The following is a 22878-nucleotide window of genomic DNA, read 5'->3' as shown; positions in this document are numbered from 1 at the left end:
TATTGTTTATTTTTAATACATTAAAAACATTTTTTTCTTTACCAGTCTAGGAGGAAAGTAATACATAATTTATTGGACCAATAATTGGATCATTAGGAACTAATTGAATGAATTTTAATTAATCTTTTGTTACTCCCGAGGAACCATGTTGATAAAATTAAAGTATTTTCCATTGATAAAATTTCCATTTGGCATTATTTCGTCTGGAAATATTAAATTATTAAATGTCTTAAATTACTCGTCTGCAACTTATTTTCAATTTTATGTCTAGCTCTTTTGAACTAATTAATTCTTAGTATTTATTTTAGTGGTTGACTCCAGTAAGTAAGTTGGCAAGTGTTTTATACGATATGTGTGGAAACTAAATTACAAGGGAGAAATAGGATACCTTCGCTGGTATTTAAAGAGGACAAAATCAATACATCTAGGGATTTGAGAAGCACGGACGGCATTAAAGTGGACGTATATCCTTCAGATCTAGCTGTGCAGGGAAAATAGGGTACGCAAATAAAATTTAGTTTCCGGTGTGAAAACAGCATGTTAGGTAATGAATGAGGTATTTTAGTGTATAATTTAATTCCGTTTTTAGTCTTAGTGTATTTGTCACATTTTATAATGATCTTTGCTATATACTCATCCCTTACCCCAATACTGAAGTGTCGATTTTGAGAAACCAATGTTAAATATTTAACAGTTCTTAGCTTTGTAACGTAATTATTTAAGTTTCGTTTAAAATTAATAAAAAGTACTTTTAGCAAAGTACTTCCTTAGCTTTGATGGAAAATAATTTGACAACTCATTACGTCTGGATGCGAGTCTCCGCTTTTAGACTGAGGGGCATGTGAATTTATCTATCGGACTGTTTCGTCAATGAATACCACTCTTCTCTGTGCATGATACCTGGATATAACCTCCTATGCATCAATTTGCGCGAGGTATATGTACATATTGCTATATCGTGGGTAGTCGGTTTTACATTCGGAATCATTATCATTGAAAACTTTCATGCATTTTATTGCATGTCTGTTTTTCAAAATATACAAGGCTTTGAAATTAAAAACCAAAGACAGTTAATATCAATTTTAAAAAATCGTGTAAGCTAGTGCTTGGTTCTCTATGGGGAAAAAATTGATAACGTTAAATTTTCCTCGTTTTTTTTAGAGCCATCAGTATTTACGGTAAGGTTTAGCTTTAGGCCTCATTGAATATGTGATGGTTTACGTTTTAGCCTAAGTATTAGTTTATCCGAGTATCTATTCAATAGCATTCCGTGCTCAAGTACGGCTTCAAAGAGGATGAAATGAAAAAAAAAATGCAAATACCGATCGATATTCCCTTGCATAACTTCGTGTTAATACGTGCTCGTGTTAACTTTCAATAATCATACTCCGGTATCATGAAAAGAGATAACGTTGTTTCCATTGACGAAACAAACAGTTAGTACGTTCTCATGCCGCATTTAGTATAGATTTAATGGTACCTATTGATGTAAATCGAGTTGGAAAAATATTTAATTGCTAAAATGGATTTATATGTTTGCACATCTTTGGATGTTTTGTTGTTTTATTATTAACACCTATTCCTTAAAATCTCCACTTTTTAATATTATGGTTTATTTTGTCTTATGCGAACCATGGCTAGTGTGTACTTTCTACATTTAAAAGGTGAGAGTAAAACAAACTAAGTGATCTTCCACCAATTCCTTTCACAATTTATTCGCATGCATTTTTCTGGCCTATTTTCTCAAATTCTTTCACAGATGATACCACTCATTTGGATTGCCAAGCTCACGAACTGCAAATATTCATGTACAACTTGTAGACCAGTGTTATTATCCCATAGATAACCGTTTCGATCACGTGATTACATTTTAGTCTTCAGCTGCCTCGCCTCTTGATAGAAAGCCAGAGAAAATTATATCTATTGTCGAAGACGATGCTCCTTTTGAAACACGACGGGTGTTTTTTGAAGCTAGCTAATTTGACTGCGCTACCGTTTCATGGTCGACATTGAGCTGGTTTTAGATTGATCAAGGGCAGTTTGCCACTTGCGGGTTTTATTTACGTCGTGTTACGTTGACCTCTACCTTCGAAGATGATAACGAAGTGGCTGCTGGAAGGAGTTTTTCAGATAATAGAATGTAAATACATGCCGTATCACCAACCGTATTATTTATTTCTTTTATTGAAGTTTTTAATGAAATATACTCTTAATATGAGTAGTAGTAGATTTACCACACCGTTAAGTGGCACAAAATTGAGTTTGTACATGAAAGGGTGTTTTTATTTACCGCGGATGGACTAGGAGAAGGACAGGTTTTATGAATAAAATATAGGTAGTTTGGCCATTTTTCGCGGGGAATAAAGAGACGCACGTAGAGAATTAATTTCCTTCGGTAGGAATACATAATTTATGCATCGGGTAAATTGTTTTACGCATCAGATATAAAAGTTTTTTTTTTCTCGTTGAAGTAAATTATTAAATTAAATTTTATGGTGTGTCCTCAATTAGAATTAATTAACCTAACCTTAAATTGGTCTTTGACCCTTAACCCCGCAAAGATATGTCTGTCTAATCTGTCTACGCTTCTGAGGTATAAAATAGGTCAGGGGTCGTCAACCCGCGGGCTGCATGCGGACCCGAAAAAATGTCATCTGGCCCACAAATATTTTATACATGTATATTCACTATTTAAAATGATTAAATGGCTTAGTGAAACATCCGCACGTGGAGGAGGTGCAGCGGAGAGGAAGTGGTGTGAGTGTATTTCATAATTTTAATCAATTATTTATGTATGGAAATATCCGATGAAAGTTTAGGTATTCGCGTTCCGTGTTGCTATGCCTTTTTTGAACATCGAACCTCGAAATAGGGTAGTTTCCTTCATCAAAGAAAACGATAGGCATTGATTGCGATTCGTTACCCACCATTAGTGTATTCATAATACACAAATTATTTAGTTTTTGAAATACCGGTTTAGACGAATGGCAAGGGTCAAATTTTATCCTCATTTGAAAAAGGACAGATTGGCGCCCATGCGATTCTACTCCGCGTGACGTCACAGGGACCTAGTTTCTACACGAGAGGATAGGAGTTATACATCGTCTGAGGTTACCAATGCATGCATGAGGCACAGAGCTCAGGGAAACATGTCTTAATAATCACCTATTAAAACTGGCTAAGGTCGGAAAGTTTTCTTCGTTTGATAAGGTATTAATAAACCTTTTTTAAGCCAAGCGTTACCATTCAGCAAGATACTCAGCTATCCGCTAGCATCCTGCGTCCTATCAGCGCTCAGAGCCTCGATCAAGGTCACTTCACAAGGAGAGAGGGGGAACCAGAAATGCGCCGCACGGACTTTCCTACTTACGCGTCGCGTTTTTGCGCGCTTGACATTTTTCACTTTTCATTTAATCGCGAAAAATAGATATCGTCATTTAAAAATCTAAAAGCGCGAAATACGTACTCCAGGAGTAATAATCTTTCGATTTAGGCAATAAAAAAATAATAGGAAACCACCCAATTACTGAATTTAGCTTTAAATTATGCTTTAATTAAGTTGTCATAAATCTTTAATAGTTTTTTAATATTCTTTACATAACATTTAAAAATAAATATTAATCAACATATTTTTCTTATACTCTATACAACATGCTCTCCGTAATATCCTGGAACATATCCAGAAAAAAATCTCGGTTGAGGGGAAATGCGTGGAAAAGCATTTTCCGGCCCTCGGTGTGTTTTCAATTGTGGTTAACACTAACGCAAAAAAGCAACGCTCAGAATACTCATGATGAAACCTTTGTGATAACACAAAACACGTATATCCCGATGCCCAACATGCAACTCCATCTGGGACCCGATTGACGTGGTTGCCCTAGCAAATCCTTGGCGATAAAGAGCACCTTAACGATCCTCTCTCATCCCAACCGTCACGGCTGGTGGGACGGCCATTCATCTCCATCCGCCCGTGCCTCACACAACCGATTGGTTCTCTTTTCAGCGGGTCTCGTGTGAAGTGAATCCAGGATCATCATTAGCGGAGGAAGACAAGACAATCGGACGCCGGAGATAATAAGGAGCGACGTGGAGGTACAGCGGAGAAGAAGACTGATTCTGGAGGACGAGGCGCCTTGTGCTGGGGGCCGAGCGGGGGAGAGCCGGAGGCGGCTGTGGTGGGCTTGGAGGAGGCGGAAAGGGGGCAGATGATGTGGGGCAGGAGAGAGAGAGGGAATTTGGATCGTAGAGTGCGGGCTTCTTTGTGGCTGGTGGTGGGGTAGCTAGCGGACTTGCGGGCCCGTGCCTCTCTCGAATGCCGGGGGAAATCGGAAGAAGGTGACAATAGGTTCAGTCGGTCGCCGCGGTGAGCGCATAACCGCGACAGTGAGGCACCGTGTCGCGGATACCAGTTCCCAGGATTGCATCCGATAGGCATCTCCTGCGGATACACTGCCTTGAATTCTTTCGCGCCCGAAAGAAGAATCTAATTCATTGTTTGATACTCTAAAAGAGGGAGAAACTACTTCTTGAGGTCTTGTGGTAGTTCCCACATCTTCCGCTTTTAGTTTTTTGGTAAACTTTTTCGATTTAGGACATTGAAGGACTTATGAGTGACTCGTAGCACTACTTCTGCTGTTATATTTTTTTCAGTAAAGTCTCTATTTGTTTAATTTTTTTAGAGATCCCCACTTGATAATCAAAGGGGTATAAATAGTAAAAAAACGCGCCTTTCGCTCTATTTTTTGTTGTCTTTACTAACATTCGTTTTCCTTCTATGAAAAGAGATATTTCTCTAGGAGTTTAGGCACCCTAGCCGCTTTGAACTTTGACACCTTTTCATTTGCCTCTCCACGATTTCGTGCCCGCGCTTATCGTTTGGGGGAGGGGTCTTGTCGAATCCGTGCTCCAAAACTCTCGCTCGGATGCCGGAGGCGGTCGGAAGAAGGTGACAATAGGCCCCATTCGATCGGGCGGCACGGAGCCAGGGTGCAACGACGGAGCGGGATAATGGCGCCGGGTGTCACGGATAAGTGAGCCTCGGCGGAGCGCGGGAAAGTGAACGCGGCGTCTGAGCCTCTGGCTCCGACATTTAAGCGACGAGCTCGAAGAGGAGAGAAAGAGAAGAGAGCGGAGTGCGAGAAAGATAGAGAGGAAGGGAGAAGTGGGGATTGAAGAGGGAGAGGAAGGATGGGTAATTTTCCGGCCCCGTGCTTGTGATGGAGTGAGGCGTCGCCGCCGTGGGCACGCTCTGTTGGTGTGCAGATACGGGCGGGGGAGAAGAAAAGAGGGAAGTAACCTCAGATAGAGAGGGAGATATACATTCTATATAGTGTGTTTGTGTGAGGGGTAGAGAAAGCGGGAACGGCACGCGAGCCTTGTGTACGTTTTTTTCGGTGGTTTTTTTAAAAAGTGTGTGGGGGGCTGCGGGAAGGTGGAGGATTAGGAGCGGAAGGGAAGTTTTTAAGACCGGAAAAGAAGTCAGAGGGTGTGAGTTAAGGGGGGAGGGGAGAAGGAAAGAGGGATTCGTGCGACTCTGCCTGTCTGTTAGGTTGTGGGGGCCGAGGGTGGAGTTGTTGAAGAGGTCCCTGTTGTGGGGGAGTGAAACAGGGGCCGAGCCTTGTGCGGTGTCGATGGTGGTGGTGGCGGCTTTTGCCTGTTTATGTGGGTGTGCGTGCGACTGCTGAGGGTTGCTTATCCGCCGTGTGCGTGAGGAGGAGGGGGAAGAGGGGAGATAGGCTACCGGGTATATATCCTTCCTTTTAAAAGCTCCTGGGAGGAGGGGGAGGAGGAGGGGAAGTTCGTAAGGGGGCAATGAGACTCTCATGGCCCATATCCATATATTCGGTGTCCAGGAGACCGTTTCCGTTCGGGGGTGGGGGCGTTGGGGAGGCGGACGGGGGCGGGGGGGAAGGTGGGGAGAAGAAGAGGCGGAAGAGGGGAGTGCGCGGGGGGTGTGAGGAGTGCGCGGCCGCCGCCGCCGTCGGCCGAGGGGGCAAGCCGGAGGCGGGAGGGGTGTGCGCCGAGGAGGATGGCGACGAGGACGCGCACTCCGAGTTGGACGAATCCGAGCTGCGGAGGGAGCTGCTGAGGGACGTAAGTACTCACACACCCCTTTGTGGTTTTGCTATATGGTTTGCCTCTCGCAGGCCGGTTGACGTGCGTGACAAGTCCTCGGGATGGTTTCCCCGCGCCGCGTTTCACTTCCGGATCGCGGAGGCGTGTGGAACACATGGTGGCGGGGGTGGTCTGTGATGGAACTCCTCAAATCACACATTAGTAACGGCTTTCGGGCGTTCCTCCGCGTAGTGTTGTCTAAAGGCGCCAGCAGGATGGCTCGAGGAACAGTCTTGTCCCTTTTGACTACACTACGCGGAGGATCACCCGAAAGCCGTTACTAATGTGGAGAAACGCCGCGGAAACCTCAGATCCAATTTCCTCAAGTTACACTTCTAGCGGATTGTTATGTTGAGGACTTGTTCCTTATTTTCCTATGGAAGCCAGATTTTGAGTTGTTAAGGAGTTTTTGAGTCGAAAGTGAAAACTCACCGCATAAATGCCTTCGATGCACTAAGGTAACTGCAGCGTTGGGGAAATTCTTCCAATAAAAACAATTGATGAGGTTATTGGAGTTACTGATGGGGTGGAGTGTGCGTTTTTGTGTAATTGAGAATTTTATTTGATTTTAAGTGCTTAATCTGGAAACTATCTACCCAATACATTGATGTCTCCTTGACTAAGCAACTAATAATGTACCTATATTAAATGATTTATAATTTTTTCGAATAAACTCACATATTAGTATGTCTGAATTGAGAGATATCCCCTCATTCCACTTAGCCCATAAAATTTTTCTCGGTCGTAACTTGTACCTACTAGATTTAACTCATTCCAATCGGTGTTTCCAGGGATCATCGTCTTGATATAATGCTCTATATCATTTGCCAGGACGGTGGCTCTACCTTTTCAAAGTCGGTTTAATAAATAAATAGAGTGTAATATTAAAATTTTAACTTAGCATTTTGCTGTAACATAAATCCCAATATTTGAAAATGCGAAATCTGAATTAGAAACTCGGAGTAGAACTTGCGGAACGAGAACGTTTTTGGCGCGTACAAACTAAGCAGTTGCATATCGAAAGAAAATTCCTCCATCGAAAAATCTGCCGTTGTGTCAATTTTAATGCGTCTTCGTCATGTCTTATACATTGTAATAGTTACAAGCAAAGCATGCATATTTTTGGCATGTTAAGGCAGAGAAAACAATTCAGGTAAATGAAATATTTCAAATATTACGACGAGCTTCTTTAATGATTCGGGACGAATATTTGCTGACCATTTGTGGTTTCGAGTGAACAATTGGAAGAAAATAAGATACCAAAACTTCGCTTTGTTTATATAGCAATTTTCTTATTAGACTAAATCAGTCGCATAAAACTATAAATACATGTTTAAACCTGCTGGAACAGTGAAGAGATGTTAATATTGTATACATTTATTGCATGAATTTTCCTTCGGTTGACATAATTTCCAAAATATTTTGATGGATAAGTTGCCCAATAGAGATTCCCTGGGATTAAATATTTCTCTTCCAGAAAAAATATGCTTATAACTCAAAGAATGTGTTATGCCTGTCTCGGATATTTTTTTCACTGAAAGACATGTTCATTTACTGGCGCGTGTCGGAGCGTTACGATACCAACCAAACTTTCGGCACTCTTCTTATTGGTGTCCAGAAGGACCTTGGCAGTCACTCCACCAAGAAAGAGGTGGGGCATGGGCCTCTCAAGTTGGAATATATTTTTCGTGTCCTCCATTGGTTACATTCTTCTCTAGAATTTTCTATATTTTTTTCGAGAATACACTCGCATGGAAAGTGAGGAATTAGGAGTTATTTTATTACCTCGCCTCCACTCTAGTTAATGAAGTTCGTTAGCGTGACCACGCGCGTAACGGGTCTTGAAACTTTCAGACTCGGTTACAGAAGCAAGGAAACGGAAACCTTTCCTCTTCGTTCCAGCTCTCGGCCTCTTGTAGTATATACTTTGTCGTTTCCCGCAGTGGGTTTAGTTTCGACATGTTAATAACATGAGGTATATGAGGAAGCATCATTCTTAAAATAGGAGAAAATATTTTTTTAAGTATTGGAGCGAAGTGATTGTTTGGCAGTTTCGGTCTAGATTTTTTGTGTTTCTTGGTATAATTCAGTTTTCCGCTCCCTTCTATAGCGCTGAACATCCCCATTTTCTCCAATATTGCGACACAAAAATTTCGAATTCCTGTGAATCATATACCTCTTTACCCTGGTTCAATATAATTCGATCACATTTGAATTACCGATAGTATAGGGGTCCATATATCTGCTAAAATGTTGCCATTTTATACTCTTTGGAAATTAAAAATAGATTGGCTGCTAAATTTAAAGAATGATAGGGGTTTACAGGAACCTCAATACTCAAATTCAACTCACCTTTTGGGGGAAGCCCTGAAACGTAAGTGCTGTAGCCCGCCATTTTACAACCATCACTAAAATAAATCATAGAAGCACTATCAATCATGGGAACAACTTCAGATTTAATTTTCCTGAAAAAGGGAGGATAGTGCAAGTTATATTAAAAAACTCAGACACCTAATTGGTGTCCCTTTTTGTTATTAGAAGTTGAAAAAGTGGCATTTTTCAACGAAAAACATTAGCGGAAATATCATTTTCATAATATTTATCAACAAATACATTCAAAATTGCTCAAAATCTCACTCTATTTTAATGTTGTCGGTCTTTACCATATTTACAGAGATTTTTATGGCTTTCATGTGATTTTTACATGTGTTTGAAAATGTCACTTTTTTGCCGAAATTTGTCAAAACTGCAATTTGTGAACATTTATAGAAAGAAAATTTTTCAAGTGAAACTCTTTTTGATAACATTTTTGAAAACTATAGCAGCATGTTTATAACCTCTAAAAATTTTACTGGCTTCGCTCATTTGGTTTACAGGGGCACAAATATGGTAGTTTTGAATAATTTGACGTGCGCAGAATTTTTGTGTGCCTCATTGACTTCAAACAATCATAAATTGGAAAATACTTGCAATGGGTCTTAAATATTTTGGATTTTTCTTAACTAAGGTTGAAACTAACAACAGGGAAAAAATGATCAAAATCTGAGATGGTGAGCGTGGGATCCTCCAAAAATTGGTTGAGTTGACATGGAATGACCCATAGGCAACCTTTGATCGCTCGGAGAGAAGAATAAAGAGTCGTCTATTGTTGCTGTTCTATTGCGGTGGCCAAATCAACCTATCCGGTTGTACTGGTGGAATGAAAATTGCTTTTTCATTGGGTATGAGCCTGTGTATGACGTTAGTTTCGTTTTTTAAGACAATGAAATAAAAGTCTGAGAGAAATGGAATATTGTTTATGTATTTGTCAAAAAGAATTGTTAAAATGATGCGTATTACACCTACAGCAAATAAACACATGCGTCATTCCACCTAATTTCAAAAAACTCTTGGCCCTGGTCACAGATTGATACCAAATATAGACCATGTCAAGAATCAAATTTCTGTCTCTGTGTGAATATTTACCTCAAATATCCCGAGGCCATTTGAAACAACATTGTAAAATGTATTACATCCATCCATTAAACTTTCTAACAGACATAATTCTTATTTGATGTTAAAGTTAAAAATTTACTTAAAAGAACATCTTTAGCATGTATCTTATGTTATTCCGTATTGGAGTTAGCTTTTATTATTTAAAAAATTGTTAACTAACTTTTCTCAAGTGTTCCCCCTCAGAATGGGGGAAAATTTTATTTTCGAAGACGGACACGTCTGCCTAATTATACAAAAAATAAAATGTAGTGTAAAATAAAAAATATAATTATATAAAAATCGTTTTTTTATGCTATACATATGCATAATTTTTACTGTCGATGATTTTAGTCCATCATTTCCTTACGTTCTATTCATTTTCATTTTGATATAGAAAAAATAACTTTAAATTTTACTTTAGTGTGTCGAGATTGTTTTTGAGTGAACATAACCGAAGGCAGGAAACACGGAAGGAGGGACGAAGGAGGATGCATATATGGTAATACTAATTTCCTGCCATGTGGAAATACAATTGAGATTAAAAGTACAAGTACGGACTCAAAGTTATTTTTTGTTCATGATTGTTTTACGTATATGATCTACGCTTCAGAATATTTATCTGCTCTCTTCTTCTCTCTGCTGTCGTAATTAATCGATGTCTTTGAAGAAAAAGTAAAATTTCTCTCAAAACATTTCTTTGATAGAATTTAATTTTAGGGTCGTGTTCCGTACTCTAGGGCAGGAATACGGTCTCAATATCTGCATAAATATCAGTATCAATTAATTGGGTATCGCTTAAGACTCAAGATGAACTTTTCACTGTGTAAATTCAGCGAAATCTTCTTATCTTCAAACATGTGCGTAACTATATGGACGCTGTGCTGAGTGTTCTTTTTTTCTTGCTTACCTAATTCATATTCGATTTCTGAGTGGCTTGATAAATAGAGGCTAGATCCACTAACTAACAGCAGTATAGAATTTAGACTTTATGTTGGGATTTTGTTAAAAGATTCTAAACTCTACTTCTAGAGTAGTGTTCCTTTAAAAGCTCATTCCGGGGTATTTCATGTAAAATTCCAACCCTCGTTACTTGAGGCTAAACGTAAGTATTTGGGAGGGAGCCGTAATTTTGTATCAGTATATAATGCTCTCTTTAAGAGACGGGTTTTTAAATTAGCTTTGCGAGAATGTCAATCTGTGGAAGTCTCTGACGGCTTATGTTCGCTCACCGTCAAATACCTCTTTCTCTCCTTGGACGTCTGAAAAATCGCTTCCTGAAATAGCACATAAGAGCGTCTGCTCCCCTGCGTCCGGCACTCGTTTGCAGTTTAGTTATGTACTGAAGGGAGTAGGCTAAAAATGCTTATTGTATGAGAATATCCCTGTTGCAATGAATTCTGAGGAGGTAACTTAGCGTGGAATCTAAATGGCGGAATTCTCAATCTTCATAGTGTCCCAGGTTCATGGTTGGATGTTGATGATGGTCCTCTGAATTATTTTCATGGTCATTATTAACTACCTGAATGGGTACTACCCAGTTTTATCTACTTTATTTTCCTCCTATGATTCTTATTTTTCATGCGAAGAGGTTTCATTCCTCTCTTAATTTAGTTTCCCATCTCGAGTCTATTTCAATTTTTTACAAAATTTTATTTATAAGGCTAAGGTTTCGGAATTTGCCTACATCTCTAGAGATGCAGTTCAATTACTATTGATTCAACTGAATTAATTTACTAATTTTGGTGGTAAAGATTTTTAGTATTGATGCATTATCTTTGAATTTTCTGAAAGTTCAATTTACAAGGTGTATGTTTTTTCCCTATAGCGTTTTAATTCGTTTTCGGTAGCTTCGATGCGATGCAGCTGATAGCGCACGCTGCTTCGCAAGTTTTTATATATAACTCGTAATAAATTATCCCTTGTTATTTACCGAGACAAATAATTAAATGATGTACTAGACGTATGTTGGTACTAAAAATAATGTACAGCCCAATCAGCGTTTCAGTCTAAGGTTAGTTTTCATTCTCCTCCTTAGTAGCTGTTCCTCCCTTTTTGTTTCCTCCTGCCTTTTTGTGAAATACGTTAACATTCAGATATCTCCTCATCAGGCATACTCTTATGTATACGCAAGTATTTCTTATAATTAATATGTAAAACAGGTGAGTTCATATTGTGCAATCGATATGTTCTCACGATGGATAACTCGAATTCCCATAGGTAATCCTAACTTCATAGACCTACGAAGAATTTTTTAAAAAGTTTTGTGCCGAGACAATGTGCTCCAGCTTTTCAAGTCTTTCTATCGCAATAGTCTTAGTAGAAGTTAATTAAAATTGCTATAAATCATAGAATTATCATGGAATCATTTTTTTCAAATTTAAGGGCCAAAATTTTGTATCTCACAGTAATTAACAGAAGTGAGACAAATAAATTGCCATTTAGGTTGAAATATATCTTTTTTATCGAGAAAAATTTTTATGGTTTCACATATTTCGAAAACTATTGCTATATAACAAGTTATTAATGCTTATTTTTTGTTAATTTCAGAAATGGCGAACTCTCTTTGATAAGGTGAGTAGATTTTGAAATTTTTGATAGCATTTTATTCCTCAAATAACAACTATTTTACTTGTAGTTGTCAACTCTGGTGACTTAATTTTAATAATTACATGCATTTTTTCAGTTAAATTATTATTTTATTTTCCTGTTTTTAATCGCTCTAATCCAATGGTATATAAATATTGAATCTTTTTACGGTAACTTTGCATAATTAATTATTTTATTCATCAATTACTTACAATCATTTCTTGCTGCGGACTGTGCATTCTTTGGTATTCGATTTTGGAAAACTATCCTTCATATCCTTGTGTAGGCTTTCGCGGTGTGGTGAAGATTCAGCCGAGAGGCTTACGTGATATGCACCGCGTCAGTAGTGGATACAGAAAAAACTCAAGGGGGGCAAAAGATATCGTGAGCTACCTTTACTTTTATCGTAATAGAGAATTAATCGAGTCACATGCAAAGTTAAGGAAAGTTTTATTTAAACTAACTATACTTGTTCAGACTATAGCATATTATGATATAAAAAAATTGCAGTTGTGGTTCTGCAATGTTCGGCAAATGCGGGTGGCTCCACAAGGGGGGGCGCCGCCCCCCTCGCCCCTTATATGTATCCACCACTGCACCGCGCGTGTCCATCTATGTAGATAAATAGAAGCCCACGAGGCTGTGAGATCCTTCTTTATGTGTGCCTTGTTGCTATCTACAGAAAAAAATCTGTGGAATATTTTGATTTAAATAGAATATTCTTCCATTTGTGCAGAAACATCAAATCATGGCTTCGCTAATAGTGGCCCACGTCGCCCTAATGATGGCGTGGGATATCCCTATTCCACTACTTCCACCCCTATCATTACCCTTAAGGCTTCGGCGGGCTCCCGATCGCGGCAGCGCTTCCCTCCTTTTACGCTTCCTCTCCGCACCCCTCCCGAGGATAACTGGGCGAATAAGTTGAGCTACTTTGTAACGTTTTAATTTCCTCGTAAACTTCACAAGAATGCAGAAAAGTTTCTCGGGTTTTCCACCGGTTGATATCGTCCATGTCTCCCGACGTTTCGATCCGCGACTTGCTGATCATCCTCAGGGGATCTACGCAAGTGATACGCCGGGAAAACCTAAGATCATACTTCACAAATATGGTTAATCCACACTTTTTATCAGTTCTTTCGGCGAAAACATCGGGTCGCATACGACGCGCACGCCACCATTTTCACATCCATACTCCCTCCTATTCTCTCTTCCGCGCCGTAAACAGCAATTACCGTCCATTTTCACTTGACTCATTTTTCCTCCCATTAATTTTTACATTAACATTTAAGTCAAAATTAATTGTTACAACTTGGTTCCCGGGCATCGTGTGTTGTACCCTGGACCCACCCTGGGTCCTCATCTGCTGTACACACTCCATTGCTGATGAGGATGCATATCACTTTCCAGTATGATCCCGAGGGGTTTGGGGAGATCCCATGGGAGGACTTCATCGTCGCCCTGCACAGCCAGGAGTTCTGCAACGAAGTGGATGCTCACAAAAGGGAACTTCTCCAGGAGAAGGCCGCCGAACGAAAGACGACGGCCATCACATTCCAGGACTTCGTGAACGTGGTAAGTGTCACCGACTTTTCACCTCAGAGGAAATATATTCAAGGGCGCTCATCATCTCCGCATGGGACTAACGAGGGAAGTGTCACCACCAGATATCGTTCAAACTTTACTTAGTGATAGGAAATTGATACTCATGAAGTGTATTTTTTGTTTCAGCTGCAAACGCTCAATACTTTTCGAGATACAGTAGATTCCGTTTAATGGGTCCACCGGTCACTTGGGGCAGCCGATTAATTGGGGCAGATCTTGAAGAACAGAACCCAATAAAGGAATATCCCAGAGTATTCTCCGCTTATTTGGGACAGCATGCCGCTTTATTGGGCCATGAGTCGGCGGCATAGACTCAATACTCGCGACGAAATTAAAATTTTTAGTTTTCAGAATACTATTTTTTTATTTTCCTCCTTTGATTTACTCTTATTTTTCACAAATGTTCCTATTTTTTCCCTATTTTATAAGCTCTTATTGTTATACTATCCGCAAGAGGATAGGACTTTTCTTTAACAGGACTTGTTAGTAAAAGACATTCATTCAGCGTCGCCCGAGGCTGTGAAAAATATTTTTAACTAAATTGTTATAATTTTAAAAAATTATCATAAATTAACTAAACACCCAGATTTTTGATCAAATTAATAGTTTAATAAACTAATATTGCATTTTAAACATTCTTCAGTCTTCTTTCTATCATTTCAACGTTTGTTTATGCCCATATACAGTATAGTTCGCGTAATTGGGGCAGCCGCTTAATTGGGGCAAAGTGCACAAGTCCCGATATGTCCCAATTAACCGGAATCTACTGTATATTCGACGTAAAGTACCACAAAAACTCTTAACTTAATGCAACCCGAAGCACAACAAAAGACCCCTATACTCCGTTGCTGGGATGAAGTAGGAGCACGGGCGGCGTATTGTTGTGCTGTGGGTTTCGTAAAGTTAAAGGTTTTACTAGTACTTTCCGTCGCAAATGTCTCGGAGAGTATTGAGCACTGGCGTCTGAAACAAAAACTATACCTCATGAGTATTCATTTTCTATCTCCTAGGGAAGATTAAACGAGATCTGATTGTGACACTTGCGCGAATTTCCTTGTAATTAAGATTGAAAAGGCAAATTCCGCGATTGAATTACGAATATAGCAGATCTAATTGGCTGTCTATAACGATAGCGATTTATTTTCATGTTTATTTCAATGGTGAATGTATTGCCTTTAATGTGTATGTTCCCGATCGATTCAATCCCGAATTATTTGCGAAATATTAAAGTATTGCGAAGAATGGTCCTGAATTATCTGATCTGGTCAACATAAAAAAAAATGGAAGGAGTATGTTGGATCTTGCTCCCGACTGGAATGGATTACACTTCGTAATGGCGACGGTGATTATGCATCCGTCATTCAGCCTTATGCTTTTTCTTTTCCTTCAGACCTAGGGTAAATTATATATGCGTCCAACATATATTGCGGCAAGCAGTGGCGGATACAGATGGGGGGCGCAGGGGGCGCGCGCCCCCCCCTTGCGGGTCCGTATGTATTGCCGAAAATTGCAAAACCACAATTGTAACTTTTTTATATCATAAGATGGCATTGTCTTTTACATGTTTATAATCACTTTAAATAAAATTTTCATATACTCTGCCTGTGACTTGATCATCTTTTATTACGATAAAATTAAAGACAATTCAAGATATGTTGCGCCCCCCCCTTGAGTTTTTTTCTGTATCCGCCACTGGCGGCAAGCGATTATGCTCGCCGCCGCCGCTAAGAAATAGGATCAAGTTTGAATTTCAATAAAATTTATTTTTGAAGTAATTACCTCGCTGGCTGTTTTCATTTGCCAATATAATACGAAAAAGTTGAGGTTTGATTGTTGACCTTGGCTTTTAGTTACTACACATGAGCCATCATGCGTGCTCTGGTAAGCATCTCCTCTGAGATTTTCACTGCTTGTTAATTGCAGGGAACGCAGATAGCAGCGTGTAACATTTGAACGGTGGTAGTAATATTATGGGAGATTCGTATCATGACAATTTAAATGTAATTTATAGCGTTTTTAAAAGCATTGCATAATACATGAGTGACTATTGAGCGGATTTTTCTCGGTGAACGACCGCTGAAATTCTTCTGAAGGCAGATAGATTGGTTATGTAACATGGCTCAACCGGTGACGGAATATCCAAATTTGAATCCTATTCAAGTGAAATTAGTTTTTTTATGGTGACATTATTTCTTTTTTGTAATTAATAAATGTGCTTTGTACTAAGTTACTCTCCAAACGACGTTCTTCTCCAGCCTGATTCTTTGGCCGTGACGGAGTGTGTATAGTTTGAAAAACGTGAGGAATTAGCAATACAGATTTGTTTCCAGTAATTGATGCGTGTTTAATTAAAAAAAAATTAAATTTTCTCCTGATTGGTCGATCGATCAATTTCAATTCATTTCGTTACGTGAAAAATTAGTTTTTAAACTATATATTGAAATTCAGAGGCATGAAATCATATTAAAAATTTCAAAACCTCTTGTCATCACCTTGTTTTAATAGGGATGTCAGATTTCCATTTTATCGTTACATTAATTGGTCTTGTTTTCGTATATATTAACGAGGATTATTAAATATTCTCCTCTCTGATATTAAGTAGCCGCATGCACATGCGCCGTCACTTTTAAACTTGATTTATAAGTTGAACTGTTTTAAGTAAGCTGCAATTTTATCGCGTATAGTCATTATGATGATGATAGTGAATATCTGGTATAAATTGCCATCCAAAAACAAAAAGAATTATTAAGAAAATGAGTTGCAGCCCCAGCCGGCAAATTTTGATGAGATTATAGAGTGCTATAGGGAGAGACAAGAACCCGGAAGATGTAGCGTAGCGGCCAAAGAAAATTGGTGTTAGCGATAGTATATCACGGTTACTGACCGCTGGAAGATGTCTTCAGTTTGCCAGGCCCTTATTACGGCCAGCTGTTGTTGAGCTCACAGGTGGTCGCAGGGGGAAAGGAAAAACGCGAAAGAGATTGGAGAGGTAATTTTTTTATTTATTTTTGAGAAGGGTGAGGGATTGTTGAAGGAAAAATATTAAAAGCCTTTCTTGTCAATTTTTATCTCCTCGAGTCTAATTATTTTGGGTTGCACAATTTTTTTCTCATTGTTCCCATCCGTTATACTTATATACTTATGTATTAAAAAATTGACGCTTTAGCGCAAAGGTATAAATATAATATGAGTGGAAGACAGATTGGTGGTTTTTACATGAATTTCCCTCTCGGACTAAAAGAGTGGCAACAGTATGGCATTTTCTCCAGTATTTTTTGTCAACCTCTCATACAATTGTCACGCGGAAAGCGGACATACGGAAAAAATTACAATACACCAATACGTAGGTCACATAAGAGATATAAATGTAAATTTCCTCAGTTTCCGTACTTGAGGTCGCAAATATTTCTCGTAATATCGAAAAGAGTTACAGTTAATTTTTCATTTACCAAAGTTTGCTCCTTTCCAACGCGTATGCCACCGTTTTCCCTTGGTGCGCGAGGGTCGCTTTCACGATCAGGTGATTTATCTCCCTGTTTTAGATTACTTGTCACACTAACTAGGCAGCAATCCGAAGGACAGGGTATATTCGATCAGTGCGTGACTTGATTTTTGCCGTAAATGGGCATTTTTTTAAGAATCTTCATTGCAGTAATGTGTACGAAATACGAGCGTATACATGAACATGGTGCATGCTTTCAGAAAAACGCTCTAGTTTATCTATGAGGAAGGGAAAAATATGACCCTCTTTTTTATTTTTATGATTTTACCCTCTATATGTATTAAGCTTAAATTATCCAGAGGTAGCGTTTTCAATACCTCACCCACTCAATAAATAACAAAATTCAATCCACGTCGACATGATGAGCACTCTAATGACGTAAAATGCCCCACAACGTAAAGCAAACCTCAAAAATTATCTTGCTAGTATAAAATAAACTAAAATTTCTTCCTCGGAAAAAATGGTTCTCAGGCGAAGTAAGATTTGACTGTCAAAAAGTTTGAAAAGTAAAAATTAACGGGAATGTGTGATTTAAACATAGTCCCTAAACTTAAATAATGCCCGAGAAAAACATTTCTCGCCTCTCTCGATCCACAAGTATTCGAGGGTTTAAGTCATACGTTAGTTCTTAATGAGTAAAAACAAATATATGAGAACATATCAATATTTATGATGCATCGGGCACAGGTACCGCGGCGGTTATTAACAAAAAAGTTGACTGACATACCGGCGAAGTTTGGTTTTGTTATCATCAATTCTGTTAACATCAATTCTGCACATTTTTGCTCCTAACCCTGCTATTTGAATGAAATTCTGCACATTTTTGCTCCTAACCCTGCTATTTGAATGAATTTACGTATTTTAATGTCGGTTTTTAGGTTTAGGCGTATAGATCTTGAAGTCAGAAATAGATATTTAACATCAGATTCGTTTACACAAGAATCGTATCTATAGTTATGACATTTTATAATGCCTTATTTTACTTCCATCACTCAACGATGGTAGGAAGGTATTCATCCTTTTTTATTATTATGATTGCTGTGTTGAAATATACGTGTGTCATAACATTTTTCGAACTACTGAACCAAGAGCGTACCCAGGATCAAAACTAGAGTGGGGCAAGCTGTGGTTGTTCAAGTAGTAACACAGAAAAGGTTGAGGAAACCGAAATTCCAAGAAAATTATTAATGCGATTTATTAGTTTTTAAATTATTTTCTGGGAAAAAATATTTTTATTATAATTACATATTATATACTAATTTCACTTTCTTGGATTTAAAGATAATTTGTTAAAAAAATTGTTTTGAACTAAAATTACTTTTTCTTCTAGGGTGGGGGGGCAGCTGCCCCCTCCAGACCCCCGCTAGGTACGCCCATGTACTGAACCGTTTTTGTAAGGCCAAATTTCCCACAAAATACCAGAAAAATATTCGATTCAAACCTGTCAGGCCCTCGACATTTTTATAAACGTGGCCGCGTGTGACATTTGATTCACAGTGTTTGTGAGCATTCTTTTTCGTTTTCTGAAGAGATCAAAGGCATTGGGATGTATCTGGAACGTGTTTTTGGCTCTGTTATGTAATCAATCATGTGAACACTCGGGGCGGCACGCGAAGTCTCCCACCAACCGCGCCTGCAGTTGTGGGGCTTCGAGGTCTTTGGCTGAAAGTGGAATGCTGGGAAAATTACTCATTGAATCATGTAGTGGCACACAGTCGTGATGAAAGTAGATCATGAATTTTCGGGCCCTTTGTATCAATGTAGGATGTTAAATGTAATACCATAATGAACGCCGATCGCCAATGAATTTTTCAGAATTTATCATAATTCTGTCATTCTAAGTTTGTTTACATAATGTCGAAGAAAATGGATGAAGCAAATGATAAATGTCCATAAATGTGACTGGCGTATCATCCGATTGCCGTTTCGAACTGGGAAATATTCATCGATGATCAATTGGGATTCGAAATGTTTGGGGATTGAGGTATAGAACCAGGACGTTAGATACAACTTATTTCATCATACCTCTCATTGAAATAAAGCAAATTTTTTTTTAATTCCAAGAAAGTTCAATAGTTACACCATGAGATACTCTCCTGTCTGGTCTTTCTGGTTAGAAAAAATAACAATTTTTCTAATTTTGAAAAGTGAGTTTTTTTTTCTAATCAACTTTAATTAATCATCTTCCTACTTAACCATTTGAGGGTTGAAATGTACATATTACACGGCATTAAATGAAAACATCTGTGTGATTCCGAGATTTAATATTTTCCCTGCTGTAAAAAAGCAAGTTTTTTGCTGCAAGTCGGTGATGCGATCATCATGTAGACTTGGATATTGCCATTTCAAAAAATCGAGGGTAAGTATATGAATGAAGCCTGCGCTGCGCTTGTCTTATCAAATTGAAGTCCGTTTTCTTGGCGCCGAAATAATTTTTGAACGATGAATATGTGCGGTCTTGCTCCTGTACCCAATTAGTGTACTATGCGGCGAGTGAGTCTTTATTGTTAGCGGTATTACCACTGAGTTGGAAAAAATTTAAAATATGTAATCAGTGGCTGGAAGAAATTACTTGATTGCAAACAATAAAACTCTTGTTTTCAGTTATTTATACTTAGATGACATTAATGAAAAATACCAATTTTTAATATGCGCACACTGTCACAATCTCAAACGTGGAAATTGGCCACAAGTTCATGATAGCTTCAAAATTTCTCTGAGATTTAAGAGATGGTTTTAATCGAAAGAAACGAATTAATTTGTTTACATAGTGATGCATTTTTAACTAAGCATAACGTAAGTTCAAGTCACATCAACAGTTCATTTGAGAATTTTTAACTCGTGAAACAGTCGTTACTGTTTGTAAGAGCAGTGTAAACGATATTTTTGACTTATTCAGCGTCAAAGTGGATTATCATAGAAACATTCCATATCATCAATGATATTGTTGTACAGTTCAGATAAAATTGTTAACATTAAAGTTAGCTCAGATGGGATGTGATACACCATTACTTCTATTCACCCCCTCAGGGCCCCGGTAGGTCGTAATTCGTACAACACGATTTCTTCTCTAGAACAGACTGAAGTTTTACTCTTCTCATTCTATACACGAGCCGTATTCCTTTCATGTACCATCCCCGCTTGCCTTACATACTTTTATCAGTATTCAGCACCCTCTCGGTCCTCAGTACACGTATAAGCGCTCCTTGTATAGCATTTGCTTTCTTTAAATCCATACTTTCATTTTTCATCTGCCCATCCCAAGCTCAAGGAGAAACGCGTGTTTAGAGTGTTTTTAATATGAAATTATGCGTATCTTTCTTGAAAATATAGGAATCATACATATTGAAGCGGAAGCTTTAGCGGTATCTGGTAGGATCCCTAATGCGTTTACAGCTGCCTCGGCCACATTGTCGTGACATCTCACCTCTTCACAGCTGGCATCTTAAAACATATTTATTTCAAGCTGCGACATCTGCGGAGGGGGAGAAACAGCAACAGGAATTTTTAAGTTCGAATTTGAGAGAGTTTATTTCAAAATCAATAGCGGTTATGGAAACGATCCATCAGCCCAGTGATAGGTATATCTCGTCTTTGGATCGAGTATTATTTTTGTCGGCACAGATGGTCCGCAAAAAAGGGATGACACATACCTCAGGGCTAAATTTTCTATAAATACGCTATCGATACTAGTTTTCTTTCCATTTAATATTTCCGCGAGTAGCTGCGTCAGAGACTTAGTCGTCACAAGCTTTCCCGTCCAATGCAGGTCTCATGAATGGGGACCAGATCGTTGCCTGCAAAGGACACTAAGCTCGGACGACTAATCTCCTCACGATGTAGCTCCTGGAAACGACAAACAGTTGGCAACCAGCGCTGCGTATTTTAAAGTTAACTTCAAAGGGATGTTGTGACGCTGAGCTTCTGATATCTAATAGTACGACTGAATACTTTGCATCGTGAATATTCGATTATTTTATAATAATACATTCTTTACAAAATTACTTGAGTGTGAATACTTATTGGTCTGATTTACGTTCCACTTTATTAGCCCACGGGACCGGGCCTAGACCTATCAAAAATATGCACCTGACGATGCCGGAAGACAGGGGAGGGGGGCATATTGCAAATAAATATACTTTTTAGAAGAGATCCAATACATTTATTTTACAATGAGTGTCATAAACTTCACGAGTGAAATCTGAAGCTACAAAACACTGTAACAGGGGCGGATCCAGGATTTCTTTCTGGGGGGGGGGGGGGGGCACAAGCAAGGCCGTATCCAGTATTTTGTTCTGGGGGCACAAGGATAACCCGTAATACAAAACGAACGCAATGATAAAGGGGCCGTATTAAAAATCTTGCATATTTTTTAAAGGTCGGGGGGGGGGGGGGGCACGTGCCCCCGTAACCCCCCCTCTAGATCCGCCTATGCGCTGTAATGAAGGGTATAAGTGATACCTTAAAAATAAATGTCTTCTCAACATTGGTTGATTGTTAAAATATATGACGCAAGCTTAATAGGTATTAATTTTCAGAAGGATGCCCCACCCAGTTTAGCATAAAAAGATAGAATCATAAATGCCCCTAAAATCTATCCTCCTTCCTCAATAGCTCTGTATGAGACTAACAATAAGAAGCAATCATGTATTAATAAATAGCGTTAACTGTGGCTAACAGTTTTTTTTAACAACGTGGTGAGGATGGTGTGGCCCGATATTTATTTTTTGGTGTATTTTTCAAACAATTTGAATTGGTTCTTTTTGTTTTCTGTCTTCAGTAAATTTTTTTACGAGTCCTTCCAACCCCAAATCTCAATGTCGCATTTTGCACCATGAAATCCCTGGTGACATTCTCCTGATATTCAGGTTTCATGAGGATGCTTCGCTCGTCGCGACGTTTCTGAAGTTCCGAAGTATCAGAACGCGCCTTCACGGGAGTGAGTTCTCTGTGGGAAGGTGGCAGAGGACAGGAAGAAGGTGGCGTTGAGAGGGCGATGAATGAGTCAGGGCTGTGACATGACGGACGGTAGAGAGAGGGGTTTGCGGGTGAAGGATTTGGAAGTAAGAGGAGCGGAACGACGACCACGCCCTAACACTCGCGGAAAAAGCCTTTCGGCTGCGCCTGACCTTGGCCTTTCTCTCCCCTCTGTCCACCGAACGCAAAATGTTTGCCCCTTAGGAATCGGAACACGCACAATGCTAATTTTCTATCATCCACTCATTTTGAAATGGTATTCGGAGGAGGCGACCGTCAGCCAGGCCCGGAACTAGGGCAGTGCAGGGGGGGGCACATGCCCTGGGTGCCAGATTTCAGGGGCGGCAAAATTTGGAGTGCTTGTTTAAAAAACTTATTTAATTTTTTGATAAAATTATTTTACAGTTATTATTAATTTATAAATTCTTAAAAGATAATATCAATAAAACTTCTTAATAGCAAACATACAGTGTGTAATTTCATCCACCGCATCTCAAAGAAAATAGCTTGCGGATGTATTATATTTTAGTGGTGGGGGTTGGGGTGGGAGGGAACGAGGGGGGATTAAGAGAGTGGGGGGCAAACTTATCGTCGCCCTCCATGGCAAAACTCCTAGTTCC

The 22878-nt window shown here is 39.0% G+C and overlaps 1 protein-coding gene across 1 annotated transcript in view; it reads left to right on the top strand.

Moving 5' to 3' along the window:
* Positions 1-5974: 5974 nt before the first annotated feature.
* Positions 5975-22878, top strand: part of LOC124161608 (protein rhomboid) — a 30913-nt gene continuing 14009 nt past the window's right edge. Inside the window, exons 1-3 of the mRNA XM_046538000.1 lie at positions 5975-6093; positions 12136-12159; positions 13585-13749. The gene's annotated coding sequence lies outside the window, so the exon portion shown is untranslated. The remainder of the gene's footprint in view (positions 6094-12135; positions 12160-13584; positions 13750-22878) is intronic.

This window comes from Ischnura elegans, chromosome 1, assembly GCF_921293095.1.
Source record: "Ischnura elegans chromosome 1, ioIscEleg1.1, whole genome shotgun sequence".
Lineage (NCBI taxonomy): Eukaryota > Metazoa > Arthropoda > Insecta > Odonata > Coenagrionidae > Ischnura > Ischnura elegans.
Note: the sequence above shows the minus strand (reverse complement) of the source record. Positions and strands in the feature narration are given on the sequence as shown.